The sequence below is a fragment of the Neopelma chrysocephalum genome, unplaced genomic scaffold (assembly GCF_003984885.1).
Source record: "Neopelma chrysocephalum unplaced genomic scaffold, ASM398488v2 Primary Assembly neopelma1_61b, whole genome shotgun sequence".
NCBI classification, from domain to species: Eukaryota; Metazoa; Chordata; class Aves; order Passeriformes; family Pipridae; genus Neopelma; species Neopelma chrysocephalum.
This window is the reverse complement of record NW_020897717.1, coordinates 13,943,746-13,958,598: the sequence shown is the minus strand read 5'-3', so window position 1 is coordinate 13,958,598 and position 14,853 is coordinate 13,943,746. Positions and strand designations below refer to the sequence as shown.

Genomic DNA, 14,853 nt, shown 5'->3' with positions numbered 1-14,853 from the left:
GCTGCCCCCCTCGCAGGTAGGGCCGGCCGTGCCCGCCTGTGCCGGTGTGCGCGCCCCTGGGTGTGCGTGTGTCTCTCTGTGTGTGCGTGTGCGCTCCGCCCGGCCCCGGCAGGCTGCCGAGCCGCAGCGGCGCAGGCGGCGGCGGCAGCAGCCGCGGAGGTACCGCCGGCTCTGGCGGGGGGGCCCCCGCAGGTAGCGGCGGCGGTGGCGGGGGACAAGGGGGGAGACCCGGCCGAGGGAGCTGCGGGGCCGGGAGGGCGGCGGGGCGGGCGGGTGCGTGTCCCGGGGCTGGCGGGGGGCGGTGCGGGGGCAGCCGCGCCGCGGGCGGCGGGGGCGACCCGCGGAGCCCCGGGCAGCGGCGAGGCGGAGTGGCTCTCTCGTTGCAGGTGGCGGCGAACCGGATGCCTTTGGCGGGCAGAAGATGTGTCATGGGAAGCAGGCGAGCGGCGGCGGTGCCCTCCCGGCGGCGCGGCGGCGGGCGCTGGCCGCGGCGCTGTGGCTGCAGCTGGCGCTGAACCTCGGCCCGGGGCCGGCGGCGGGCGGTGAGTGAGTGCGGGGCCCCGGCCCCCTCCTCCGCCCGGCCCCCGGCCCGAGACACCCCCTCCCCGGCCGCCCCCGCAGCCCCGACCCCGGGGGGAGCGGGGAAAGTTCCCCCCCAGCTCACCGGAGCGGAGCGCGGCGCCGCTCCCCTCCGCGCTCCCAGCTCCCCATCGGCACCCAGTGGGGGGACCCCCGGGAGGAGGGAGCCTCACCCCGGCCCCGGCTAGGGCGCACTGGCGCGATGTAAGTACAGCTTGGTTTTGAAACAGTGTAATTTTTTGAATTAGGGAAAAAAAAAACAACAACAAACCCCCCAGAAAAGCCTTGCCCCGCCGCGGTCCGGCCAGACATCTCTTGGATGACTCTTAGTGCGAAATCCCTCTGCAGCTAGGGAAAGCAGAAGTCTGGGGAGGAAGCAGGCGGCTCGGGTCTGCAAATGCAACGTCCTTCAGCGCTCTCTTGGTGGAGGAGCGACCCAGCCTCATTCGGCCTTTTTAATTTTAATTACCTTTTTACACTATCATTTAAATTATTGAGCCTGTGAGATATTTTCAGCAGGTAATTTTAATTACAAAATTGTTTTAAATTGATTCCATAATTAGACTTGGATTACGGGAAAAGTCTTAAAGTAAACTGCTTTGCTGCAAAATGAACTTAGCTGTGATAATGAGAGCAGCTTCACATTTCTACTCCGGTGTGTTATTCTATATTTGTGTTGGGGGAATAAGCCATTTTATGATTGAATCGCATCGCTAATGGCAGACAGAACCCAATATAAAAATTGCCTAGGGTTCTTCTCATGCCAAAGACTTATGCCAAAATTTTCTAACTTGAATGCCTAAGCCCCAGCAGCTCCAATCCAGATGTGTTTTCAGTCACTGAATATGGATTTACAGAAATACAGCTGAAGAGGACTTCAAAAGGTCATCTTGTCCATCCTCCTCCTGATGTGATTCAGTCCTAGTTTTCTCTCTGGAGATGATAATGCCATTTTCCAATAGAAATCCTGTGACTGCAAATGTGATTCCAGCTAAAGAAGCTTTTAAACTGTTGCAGTCACTATGAATCTCTATTTAGAAATCAATGGCTTTTAAAAATTATTATTTATTTTGTTTTATTACAACTGTGTTACCCTTGGTTTCCTGGCCAGCTCGTGTTTCTGTGTGGTGATGCCATCCTACCTGTCCTGTGCCTTTCTCAAGACTGGAGTTGTGTGTGCTCCTGTCCTTCTCTTAACCTCCTTCTTATGGCTCCATTCATAAAAATGAAACTGTTCCAAAGCCCCCTCCTCCCTGAGGCTCTGTATATCCTGCAGTTTGATTGTTGGCATTTATTTAGCCGATTAGTGCAAGCGGTTCTTCAAAATATGGTTTGTATCTCCCTTGAATGGAATAGTTTTCATCACAGCCTGCAATAGATTCTTGTGTGCTGTTGATCGTTATTAACACCGCTGCCTTTCACCTTGGTAGTGTAACTAATTCTATATCAAATTTCATTTGTAAGGTATTTTAGGACCTTTCAATAATTTATTTTTCTTTGCTGCGGAGTCTAGGAAAAGGCAATACACTGAATGACTGTGCATGGGTAAAATCACCAGCAAAAAATATTCATTGCTGTTATTATTATTGCTATTATTTTCCAGTGTGGTCGTGCTGAGCACTATATAAATACCGGCAAATATACAGTTCTTTCATGTGGTAGAATATACAGTTGTTGGGTTTTTTTCACCCTGAGTCATTTGAGTGGTAAAAATAATGAGCTTTGTAATTAGAACAGTGGACTGTGAATTAGCATCCCTCCTGTTTTAGGCTCTGTTTTATCTCTGAGCGAGCGTACTGTGCTTACACATCTTGCTGTGCTCGCTGTGAAGGCTCAGCTTTTGGCTCTACAGCCTGTGACCCAGAGTTTGGGAACTTGTAAGCAGCTGTTGACATCGATCAAAGTTGTGATTTCCTGGGACCTTTGAAAATTTTGTTTCTGTAGGACTCTCATTTTATAGATTTGCGTATCCAGACAGAAGGCACATGGCATTACTGACTGCTTTGGAAAATATAGTCCCAATCTCTTTCTATCTTCTCATTATCTGTTAAATAAGGATAATCATACTTCTCTCAGAGATTTGAAAAGAGCTTTGATGACATTTAATAAAAATACTATGGAGGTGGAAAGAATTTGTTTCAAAAGCTTTAGAAAAACAGCAGTGACAATATGCTGAAATAGAAACTATTTCACATATTAAAACATGAAAATGAATAGTTTAGGGTTATTTTTTCTATAAAGCAATCCACAGCTTATATTTTGGATCCCATTTGTATCTTCCTCCCTTCCTTAGCTGATACCAGGATTTGTCTCCTGTAATAATCCTGTCATGACTTGTGTGACTCCGTCTATTTTATATCTGACTAAGCTCTATTGATTGTCACGTTCTACCATTTCACCCCAAATCAATACTATTTATAAGTCTTTTTTCTTGTCAATAACCCTACAGAGAATAACTCTCTTTATTACACTTTGACTTTCTCAAAAGTGGATCTAGCGAAAAAATTTGCTGTAGAAGTGAACTCAAATGAACAAACCTTTCAGCTATCAATATACCTCCCTGATGTATTTAACTCTGCTGATACCAAGGATAAAGTGTATCTCTCATCCTTCAGCTTGTGGCTTTCATCTAATCATTTTTGTTTACAGAATCATAGAATCATTTAGGTTAGAAAAAACCTTTAAGATCATGGAGTCCAACCATTAACCCAGCACTGCCAAGCCCACCATTAAACCAGGGCCCCAAGTGCCACATCTACATGTCTTTTAAATATCTCCAGGGATGGTGACTCAACCACCTCTCTGGACAGCCTGTTCCAGTGCTTGACAACCCTTTTGGTGAAGAAAAGTTTTCTAATACCCATTCTAAACCTCTTCTGACGCAACTTGAGGCCATTTCCTTTTGTCCTATCACTTGTTACCTGGGAGAGGAGACTCTCCATCACCTCACTACAACCTCCTTCCAGGTAGTTATAGAGAAGTATAAGGTCCCCCTTGAGCCTCCTTTTCTCCAGGTTAAACAACCCCAGCTCCTTCAGCTGCTCCTCATAAGACCTGTACTCCAGAACCTTCACCAGCTCCATTGTCCTTCTCTGGCCACACTTTAGTGCCTCCAGGTCCTTCTTGTAGGGAGGGGCATAAGAAGAAGGTGAGAAAGTAGGAGCAGGGTGGGAAGGCTAGTATGAGGAAAAATGAAATGCGTAGTGGATAGAGCTGATGACAAGTTACTTCAGAGTTTTAAAGCATTGTACAGATTTCACTGTGAAACCTGTAGTATGGAGATAGTAGCTATAACAATATATTTTCACATATATTTCAAATTCCTGGAAATATATTAAAATTGCGTAGAGGACAGAGAAATCTAAAAAGAGAGGGAGGAAAAAGTTCAGTAAGCTTCTGGTTTTGAGGTTTGTCATGTGGTCTTAGAATTTTATCATTGTATCAAAACATCTCCTGGGCATGTATCTGCTTTGTTGTCCTAGGTCAGTTGGGTGAACTCTGTTCTTCTGCAGTGTCTTCTGGATGGCCCCACGGGGAGTCTCAGGGCTGTGGTCACACATCTCGGTAGGCTTGGATGGGGCCATGGGCCGTCACCTTGTCTTGCCTCTTGCCCTCAGCTTTCTGGCTATCTTTTGTGTTCTGTTTAATCTCTTAGATCTTCTGCACAATTGCAGACTCCAGTTCCTCCAAAGACTGGATGGCTCCAATTTCCTAAGTCTGTATCATACTTGCTAGATTGCTGGTCATTCAGACCATGAGCTTGCTCTCGTGGAACCACTTCCCTGTGGAATGTGCTACCCAGGAGACTCACCGGCAATGAACAGACCTGAGGAATGTGTCTTAGAGCCTCTACTCCTGTTCAGACATCCTCAGTACCTTTACTGTCATTATATGATGCTGCTGGGTTATATTCAGCTTTGGATTCCTTGCATCTCCTAGGCTGTTACCTGGTCAGATGTTCCTATCCCATGTTACTGCCTTTTTTTTTTTTTTGGCATTGCAATCAATTTGCTGTGTTTTCCCAGTTGCACGTTCTGCAGGCAACATCCCTTCACATCGGTGGGTGCTTTGAAGCTGTGAAGTACTGTACATCATGCACGATGGTAAGGAAATCTGGCATGTTGTGAAGCCTTAGAACATACTGAATGTTAGTGATACCATGAGGAATAGTGGTGGAGTTTTTTTTTTCTAGACCAAAGCTGAATTTTTCTGCTCTGTGAGTGTATTGCATTCGATTAAAATCTTGGTTATGCCTTGGTTATAGAATCTAACCACTGTCTTTGGATGTACTGGCCACCAAAACCACATCCCTCAGGTTTCTGAGAATGGTGGACTTGTTTCCCTGGGGTGATACAAGTGTTTGTGTGTGCCTACCATAGGGCTTACTTTTTGGTAACCTGCAGTTGTTTTTAGCAAGAGAAGCCAGTCAAAGATTCATCCTAACTGCCTTGCATGTGCTTCTGGGATTGTAAAGAAGGTTTTGTGAAAACTAGGAATGTTTTCTGATATCATCTCACTAGGTCTGTAGTTAATGTATTTTACTCACTCCCTCTCAGTGCGTCTGCTTCGCTTGTCAAGCAGAATAGACATTTCAGCCTTGAGTTCCCTGTACATTTGATGAAGTCATCAGTTATTTTGCAGGATTGTTTTTGAGCTTCAGTTTATTGGAAAAGTTCAGTGCTTTGGAGGGAACAGATTTTTCCCGCCATGACAGGATATTATTCTCAGTCCCAAATATACCTTATGCAACCTCCATTCCCCTGTCTGCAGGCTTAAGCTGGCAGTTCAGTACCATTTTGTGGCCATTCTGATTGCAAGCAGCAAGGCCAGCGACATCATAGGGTGGGAGCTCATCATTTGTCTTAGTGGCACATCCTTCTGCCTACGGCCTTGAGAGGGGTGGGCATATTTGATAGATTAATCTTAAATCAGTTTCTTAGCAGCCGGCAAGAAGGAGGTTTATCACTGATGTACCGTGGCATTTGGAGGCTGAGGTTAACTTTGCTTCTCTGTTTGTTCCCTTACTCCCAGGATTGCAACGGAGTATCTTTGATCTCTATATTAGGGATGATTACAACTTTAGAAGAATTAATTAATTATGCTTTGCTTGATTTTTCTCCTCTGTAAAGTAGATAAGGGATGTATTTTGTGGGCATATTATGAAGTAGTTTGAGAACCTCCCAAAGAAAATGTTACAGGAATAAGAAATAGGAATTTTAACAAAATACAAACTGAAGTTTACCAAAGTAGAAGGTTCTTTAGCATTTATGATTTTTGTTGTTGCTATATGCGTGGTTTAATAATTAAATATTCTTACCAGAATTAGGAAGATGTTATCTTTTTTTTGACTTTTACAGATTATTAGATATTTTTTTTACATCTTTGAACATGTACTCCATTTTTTTCCAAATATTGTCTAACTCTGATTGTGATTCATTTATTTTTATACCAAAATACACATTATTAAAAGTAGAAAACCTTGCACTTGTGCTGTGCATTTCCGCAAGGTTTTAGGCATGAAAAGGACAACAAAGTGTGGCCTGAATTCTTATTTGCTATATGTCAGTGCAAGTGTGAATGAAGACTGGGCTACACTTAGTGGTGAACATTGCTTAGTCAGAAAATGAGCTCGAGGGATAAAGTGGTGTAGTGTGTACAATTTGATTCAGTAAGTGGAAAAATTTGCTTTGCTAACATATTAAGGGCACTGAAGGTACAATTATCTTACAAAATCCCGCAATTTAACTGTGAAACCAACATCTCCTCACTTGGTTTTACATCTTTTCAGCTACTTTCTTCGATATGGCATTATGAAACCAATTACAGGCTGTACATCTACTGGATTTCACAGTGGTGTGGTTTATAACAGCAGTTTTTGATATCCATGCTTACTTTCTATCTTATCCCATTGCTTCTGTCAACACTGAGTTTGGCCACCTGCTTTTCAGAGGGGTCTCCCAATGGCTTTTCCTGAACAGTGGGTCTGCTGGTGGGATTTATCCGAATTGGGGTGTTTCTTTCTCCATGTACTGTAAACAGTGGAAGTGGTTGTTGGTGCCACTGTGCACCCTGAGATCCTGTGGGGCGGATGTGTTGGATATGTTTCCACATTTGTGACCCTTGAATCTTTTAAACTGAGTAGTGTCCATCCTGAGTTGCTCTTCTGCTTGTTGTTAAGGGATGGCACGAAGCTTTTGTTATCTAGGGAGGTTCCAGAATTTATCAGGAACATTTATGCATTAATTGATTTTGTCAGTATGACCAACTTTAGCAAGTAGTATATGGGGCTTTTCTGCCAGCATCCCTACTTACTTTTGATAAGCATACCTCATTAAACCCATAATTTGACAAATATTCTTGCTTGTGTTAGCTTAAGAGTAACAATAGTGATAAAAATATTAAATTTTTTTCATATAGGTCTTCTCATCCACAGAATTCAAAGCACTTTATAAAGGAATGTAAGTTTTGTTATATCCCTTTGTAGATGGGGAAATGACTATAGCAAGATTAAATGTCTTGAAGACATGTTTCACGTTAGAAACAGATGTTGCCATAGACAGGGAAGAGATCCTTTGGATCTTCATTCAGCACTTTCTTCTGTAAATAGAACTTGGGGAAATTCCTAATCCACATTTTTATGGTATGGCCTTTATAATAGGATTCTTTGGCTGTGACTGTCTTCTAACTGAGATGAGCAGCTGATTTCCTATTCGCATAAATTGCTACTTAAGCAAATCACAGAGGGAGTTTTTCCAGTGTGGTTTATTTACTTGACTCCTTTATGTCTGAGATAGCACATGGCATTTTTCCAGACACCAAAAACATCTTCTGAATAACAACAACGAAAAGAGTTAATGTTATAAGTTAGGGTAGAGCCCTGAAAAATGTTGTTATGCATGTTTCTCATGGTGGAAAGCGCATATTAACAGGACTGGTATTTCTGCCTTGTTCAATCATCTGGTTCATGATTGTAGTTTACATGAAAGGGCAACTGTAGAGAAGTATGGCATGTGATTTTAATATAATTCTAATGTACTTGAACAGTTAGAGGGGAAATGAGCATTACATGACCAGGCAGCTCTTTGCAGACTGTGGCATGAGTGCCCCTGCCTGATACTGCCCATTCTGCTTTAGAAATCAGTGGATGTATAAAGTGCTCCCATAAAAAGATGAGTTCAGCTTACAAATGTTTACTCATGAAAACATAAGGTGTAATGTAGAGGAGCATGAAGGACAGAAGGATGAAACAGGTATAGTGCCTAGTCCCTTGATACTTACTGCACATGGCAAAGCAGGACTAAGGGTGCAGCAGAGTTTCTTTCTGTAAAGCCAAATTCTGCAACTAGTAAAAATTTCCAAAATATGGGGGGAAAAAGTCATTAAACTGAAAAGAGGAAGCAGGGCTTGCAATAGACTGAGGAAGAAAATAGGTTATGTTACTAAGGGTTAAATTATGTAGAAGTTGGGTTATCAAGGGTATCATGAGATAATATCCTAGAAATAAACTCTCTTGTACACTGCTGAAATAAAAACGGGGCATGACACACAGTTGTATCAGAGGAATCATTATATCACTGGACTCCCATTCCAGAGACCGAGAGAATATGCTAAAAAGAAGAGGTTGTCTTTGAAAATGCAAGGCCTTCAGATCTTCTTTTTTGGTACTGCAGAAAGGCAGCGGCACTCATAGTTGTTTATCTGTCAGGAGACTGGAGAACACCATACAGATTCAAGAGAAAAGCTGCCATACGTGCTGGGAGGGAGGAGAAGATGCTCAGAAAAATAAACCTGTAAACATGGGGTCTTGTTCTCACTTCTGTCATTAGCACCAGTGAGTGTGTACACTAAAAAAACTATGGAACAGAAATTTCATTTCCATCTTTCAGGATGCAGAACAAAAGACTTGAGAACAGAGTCACAGAAATAGGACTGAAAAAGACCTCAGAAGCACCTGCAGTTCATCCTCCTGCCCAGCACACAGGACCCACACACATACCTCAGGATGCTGTAATTTGAGGCTTTACGTTGGAAACTCCACAATCTATCCCAGTGCTTCACTCAACCTTTAAAAAGGTTTTTCTCAAGTCTAATTTGAATAATCTTTGCTGTAACATAGGACTGTGAGGATTTACGTCTCTAGTGTGCGATTCCCAAGTGTTACTTCCTCCACCATGCTGTCAGTGCAAATCCACCAGTGCTGTGTCTTTAGCCATCCTGACTGCTGCCATCACTTCCCTGGGTCAGGCTGGAAGAATCCAAACTGCTCCAGTCCAGCAAAGTGTCTTTGAAAAGTTAGGTATTAATTAACAGTCTGGAAGCCAAGGTTTAGCTGTAACTGCCCAATGTTCATATGTTTCTACCGGCACAGAAGGAGCTATTGTGATTCTCGATGGTGGAACTTCCATTGTTCTAGTTTAGTTAAGGTCACAGCTAAGTTTGTATTGAACACGCGATGAGATGCCTTACCAGCAGCTATCAAAAAGGTCAGCTTTGCCTGGCTAGTTTGGAAGGGCTTGCAAGGATTTTCCAAAGTCAGACTTGGAAAGGATCAGGAATAAATCTCAGAGCCCTCTTATAAAAGATGCTTATTTACACAGTCTGTTCTCCTTGGGGATATTAGACCAACTCTTTGTACTTGATCATGATGTAAACAGTATGGTTATTGCCACAGTAAATTGCACCCAAGTGAATTTGTGTTTTATTTCTGTAGACTGAGTGAAGTTGTATGTACTGAATAGCCCCATGGTAATAGATTAGATCCACACAAAAGCCAGTCAATAGCTTAAGACTTCCGTGTGTGTTTGCAAATAAACAATTTTAACTGGAATTTTAGAAGCAGCTACTTAGCAGCTGACACCCCTAGTGCCTGAGTTCCCATTCCCAGTAAAATGGTTGCTAATTGTGGGAATCCAGAAAGATTGTATCATTCAGGAGTCTGGAGTGGAAGGGGAAGAGTGTGGGGGAAGGAGTTGCTTGATTAGGCTAAAATGGAAATTAAAGAGATTTAGAGCAACATTAAGAGCTGAATTAGCTGGAGGTCTGCAGTGGTGTGGGGAGTGAAGTCAACAGGACTACTTGTTTGGGTAAATCTTTTAGCTGAAAGAACTTCTTTTTTGTATTTGTAATACTCTGTGTAAAACTACCATGCTATTCCTGTGTTTGTGTAAGAATGGTTTGTATTCTGAAAGCCATGAGTACTTATGAGACAAAGAGTCATTTTTTTGTATCTCTCCACTTTGTTGACATTTTTAGGGATATTTTGTACACATCATATTACTCAGAGAAAACACAAATGATCCACTTAGAACTGGAAATAAATAATAAATAATTTGGTCTCCTGTAAATTGGACTTATAAAATAGCTTGATTGCAATTACCAGCTTTGCAGTAATCTTGAAGGAATTAGGATAAAATGGAGTTATCATGAGCAATAGTAAAAATGAGAATACACACACATTTGTCTCAATCTTGTAAAGTGTAGAACATTCTTCTCTCCTCTGAAGGGAGGTCATGACCCCCAAAATGTACAGTCATAGCTCTGAGGGAGCACCACACTGCTGTGACCACAACACTAGATCCTGCTCTATCACTCCTTAGGTTCAGAGATAATCATTCTGGGCAGTTCTTCCCTTCGCTGTCTCATACAAGCACATGCTCTCTTCTCTGCACTCCTTTGTTCTCTTCTCCAAGACCTGAGGTTCTTCTGTGGGTCCAGGGAAGAAGTATGGAGGATACAACCTCTCTTTTCATTAAACATATTTCCAGGTTAATACCACCCGGAGTCACATGGGTGAGCTGGAGGGTATGACATGGTTGTGACAGCACAGTACCTCTCTCGGCTATGTGATTCATGTACCAGAAAGTGGGGTTGTTGTTTCAGGCTTTGCCCCCATCTCTTTTTGACGAGTGACACTCAGAAATGTTTGCCCAGATGGAAGAATCCACCTCTCCAGTCTAGCAGAATCATTCCCTGCTGATAGCCTGTGTGTCATCTGTCACTGCTGCCTTTATCCAGTGTGTCTGTCTTAGAGACCAGCACAAGAAAGGTACAGTCTAGGAGTGATTTTGTCAAGACTAGGCTGGTCTGTAGAGGCTATTTTAGTCCAAAGGGAAAATCCCAGTGAAAATATTCACCAGACAAACTTTATGAATGATTGCACAATGCATGTAGATGAAGCCCAACCCTATTTAACCTATGATCTCTTGGAAATTAGATCATGATGGGACACACCACTGAACTGTGACTGTAAGAGGTGCCAGTGGAAGAAATTGCAGGAAAGGGCATATGGGCTAGCAAGGGCAGCTGGTTATAAAGGAGGGATGAAGAAGGGGTACATCTGTCTTTTATGCAGCAATGCATGAATGCACTTAAGCATGCCCTTGTTAATCTTACGGATAGGTGGATTGGTAGATAGATAGATAGATGCATATATACTGGATAAGAGTAAGAAACTAAAATAAACCCAGCAACCCAGCAATGAAATGGCAAAAAAAAAAATAGTGCTCTCATTGGCAGTCATTCCAAGGTTCTTATGCTTGTTCTTAACATTTACAAGGTTGCTTTTTACACTGAAAAATGGATGAGCGTTACTTCTAATGCTTCTGTTTAGGTGCAAGAATGATATTGGATTCGTGTGAGGGATGGAGAGCAGAATAGTGTTGGGTATATTTAGATTCTATTTCATTTTTATTTCATATACAGTAACATTACAGAGAAGGACTTCATTCCTCATTTCCAAGAGAAATCCATCAGATAAATTACATTCACTGTGGGGAGAGGAATTTTGTCAAAACCAGGATGAAAGATGCCTTTCTGCAGTAGCCTTGATGTGCTAGGAGGTATGTTTCCTCGATGTTACTGATAGGTGTATTTTTTTAACTGGGTTCTGTGTGTGGCAGAGTTTTCTTGGTTCTTCGAAGAGGCTGTCTGAGAAACCTTGTACATAGGGCAGGTAGATCTACGCAGCTCAGAAAGGATGTTGGCCAGGCCAAGGTTACAGGGATCTAATTTGATAAAGCAGGCTGAAAAAAAATACTATTTAAAACTTTTTTTTTGAATGCTAGCATTATTAGAATATTAATAAATACAAGGGGGCACTCATTTAGAGTAGCTCAGGATTATGTCAGCTAGAGATTTTGATGTAGTGCATTAGTATCACAGGTAAACGATTCATAACATTTGCCATCCTGACCTGTTGATTTAAAGATGTGATTTAAAAATGCAGACTTTCAGAGAAAATAGTTATAAATCTGATCTGATTTTTTATATATTTTATAAATCTCATCAGATAATTATTTTTTTCCAAGGCAACAATATAACTACTCCCAGATGCAACTGTGTATTCATCACAGCATTTGCTGTTTATGATCCCTTTATGCCATACTTAATCTCAGTTTAATTCTTTGGTTGCTTTATTGGAAAGTAAAAAGTCCTTTGGTAGTGTAGATATACATACATTGTTATAAAAAATACTTTTCATATGCTGGTATTTTCTGTCCTTGCAGTCAAGTGATTCTGTTATCATAAAATCTCCTCTGAAGTACAAAACCAAGGCAATACAGGGATCTGCAGCAGTGTTTCAGGAGTGAGTGAGACTGGCAGCTTACTGTGAATGTTAACATGGTACTGCTGTTTGTTAGCTTGGAAATACCATTTGCTGTTTTTTCCCTGGTCTGAACGTCTTTGGAAATAGGATGATGTAGGGATTTTCCTATTCATCAGCTTTTCGTTTATCCTGTGAATTCCCTTTCTCACTCTAAAGCAGTCGTCCAGGCCATGGGGACTCTGGTCACCAGTAGCACTGCCAAATTTCCTACAAGAGCAATATCTCCTACACTTGACCTTGTGAATGAAGGACATAAGGGTGAGAGGAGTTTGTATGAGATGAAGAGATTTGGTCTCACGAAACGGTTCTAAAACAATACCCTACCTCAGTTTACCTGCAGGGATGAAGAAAATCTCCCATTTCTAGAACACTAGATGATGCTGGTCCTTCTGGTTGGATGTCAAACCTCTCAGCATCTGAAGACCACTCATTCTTTCTCCCTTATATCCTTGTCAGTCCATACTTCTCCTCTGACCAATTTTCAAAAGTACTTACCTGAAAATAAAACAAACAGGTCAACTAGTGCATTTTCTGGGTGATTCTCTGGGAAGCTACAAGGCACTTAGAAAATGTTTAATATATCTCTTTTTGTAATTTGGCTCCTGTGCAACCTTCTTCAGGTCATCTGGTCTCTCTGTCTAGATCATCTAGCTTTTAAAAAATTTCTTCACAAACACTTTATAACCATTTGCCTTGATCTGAAATACAAAATAAGAGACAGAAAAAAAAAAAGACAGAGATGTGCTAGATAGGGGAAAAGGGGATTGAGGGATGTACTATTCAGAGGTTTATATAAAGCTTCCCTTTTTGTAGTAGTTGTAATGGTAATTTCAGTCTTGACTCTCTTATTGAACTTGACTGTATTCATTTTGTTTGTTCCTGGGCTATCTTTTGAAATCAAGTTTTGAAACCAAGCGCTGTTTGTTACCCAGTTCCTGAGTGTTCCTTACTATCGTTTCATGATCTGTGGTAGGAAGGGAATGATTCTGTACATCTAAGCCTCATGACCTGAATTTGTAAAGCTGAATAGCAACACTGCTACTGGCATGACTCACTATTATTTTTAGCTCTGAAGGAGAGACAGTGGAGCAAGGGTTTGTCTTTCCATACCAGCTGAATCTTTTGTTGAACAATCTGATATTGCTGAGAGGTTTAACGTTCATGTTTCTGTTTTTAACCAGACTTCTGCAAGATCATAGAATCATAGAATCAGCTGGGTTGGAAAGGACCTCTGAGATCATCAAGTCCAACCCTTGATCCACTACCACCGTGGTTACTAGACCATGGCACTAAGTGCCCCATCCAGTCTCATCTTAAAAACCTCCAGGGACAGAGAATCCACCCTTCCCTGGGCAGCCCATTCCAATGCCTGATTACCCTCTCTGTAAAGAATTTTTTCCTAATATCCAACCTAAACCTCCCCTGGCAGAGCTTAAGACCATGTCCTCTTGTCTTACTGAGAGCTGCCTGGGAGAAGAGACCAACCCCCACCTGGCTACAACCTTCTTTCAGGGAGTTGTAGAGAGTGATTAGGTCTCCCCTGAGCCTGCTCTTCTCCAGGCTGAACAACCCCAGCTCCCTCAGCCTCTCCTCACAGGACTTGTGCTCGAGTCCCTTCATCAGCCTTGTTCCTCTCCTCTGGACCTGCTCCAGCACCTCAATATCCTTCCTGAACTGAGGGGCCCAGAACTGGACACAGCACTCCAGGTGTGGCCTCACCAGCGCTGAGTCCAGGGGAAGAATCACTTCCCTGGACCTGTTGGCCACACTGTTCCTGAATCAGGCCAGGATGCCATTGGCCTTCTTGGCTTATGTTCAGCTTCCTGTCAATCCAAACACCCAGGTCCCTTTCTGCCATGCATCTGTTTGGTTTCTACTCATAATAGACTTGCTCCTTGAGAGAATGGCTCTCTGCTCTTCTGGTACTGTACAGATCCTTGCATAGGACATAGACTTTGCAACTGTTGCTAGAAACAGCCAAAGTAGAAAATGTGACTGATTTAACTGAAACAGCAACACAGAAGTCTGTGGATTGGGTTTGTCCTATTCAAAGCATTTCCCTTCAGAATGTTAATTATTTTATGTTTAAAGAAAAATTTTCAGAAGTGAGACATTTGGTCGTAATAATATAATAAAGGAAAAATCACATTTTCTCATGGGATAACTGCTCCATATTCAGCTTGGAAAAGTACAACGATTTCTGAAAGTTTTTGCTCCTAATCCTATAGAGTGCTGTAAAGCCTACCAGGCTACATGGCCTCTGCATTTCTGCCAGGGTTACCTGGGAAATAACTGGTCATTACAATCCTCTGTTACACCCAAGCAGTTCCAGCTTCTAACATTGAATTTTGAAGTAAAGGTGACTGGTGATACTGTCAGATTTGAAGAAAAAAACGTGTTTACACCTTAAAAAAGCAGTTAAGTGACTTTGGAGTTTAAGAACTGCTTTAGAATTAGCTTAAGCACTGAAATAAACTTGAAGTCCATAAACTTGCAGTGAAACAAAGGCCCCAAGCTACTGTGAAGTTACAGGGCAGCCCACAGAGGTGCTACAGCCTTTGGGACACTTGCTAATATGACCAATGCAAAAACCTACATTCCGATTATGTGGGGTTTAGGTCCTAGACCCTAGCTCATAATGGGGATGCAGTGTACTTGATAATGAGATT

At 42.3% G+C, this 14,853-nt stretch overlaps 1 protein-coding gene across 1 annotated transcript in view; it reads left to right on the top strand.

The window, feature by feature from the left end:
- The first annotated feature begins 711 nt into the window (after positions 1–711).
- Positions 712–14,853, top strand: part of SUSD4 (sushi domain containing 4) — a 71,001-nt gene continuing 56,859 nt past the window's right edge. The window contains exon 1 of the mRNA XM_027681874.1: positions 712–783. The gene's annotated coding sequence lies outside the window, so the exon portion shown is untranslated. The remainder of the gene's footprint in view (positions 784–14,853) is intronic.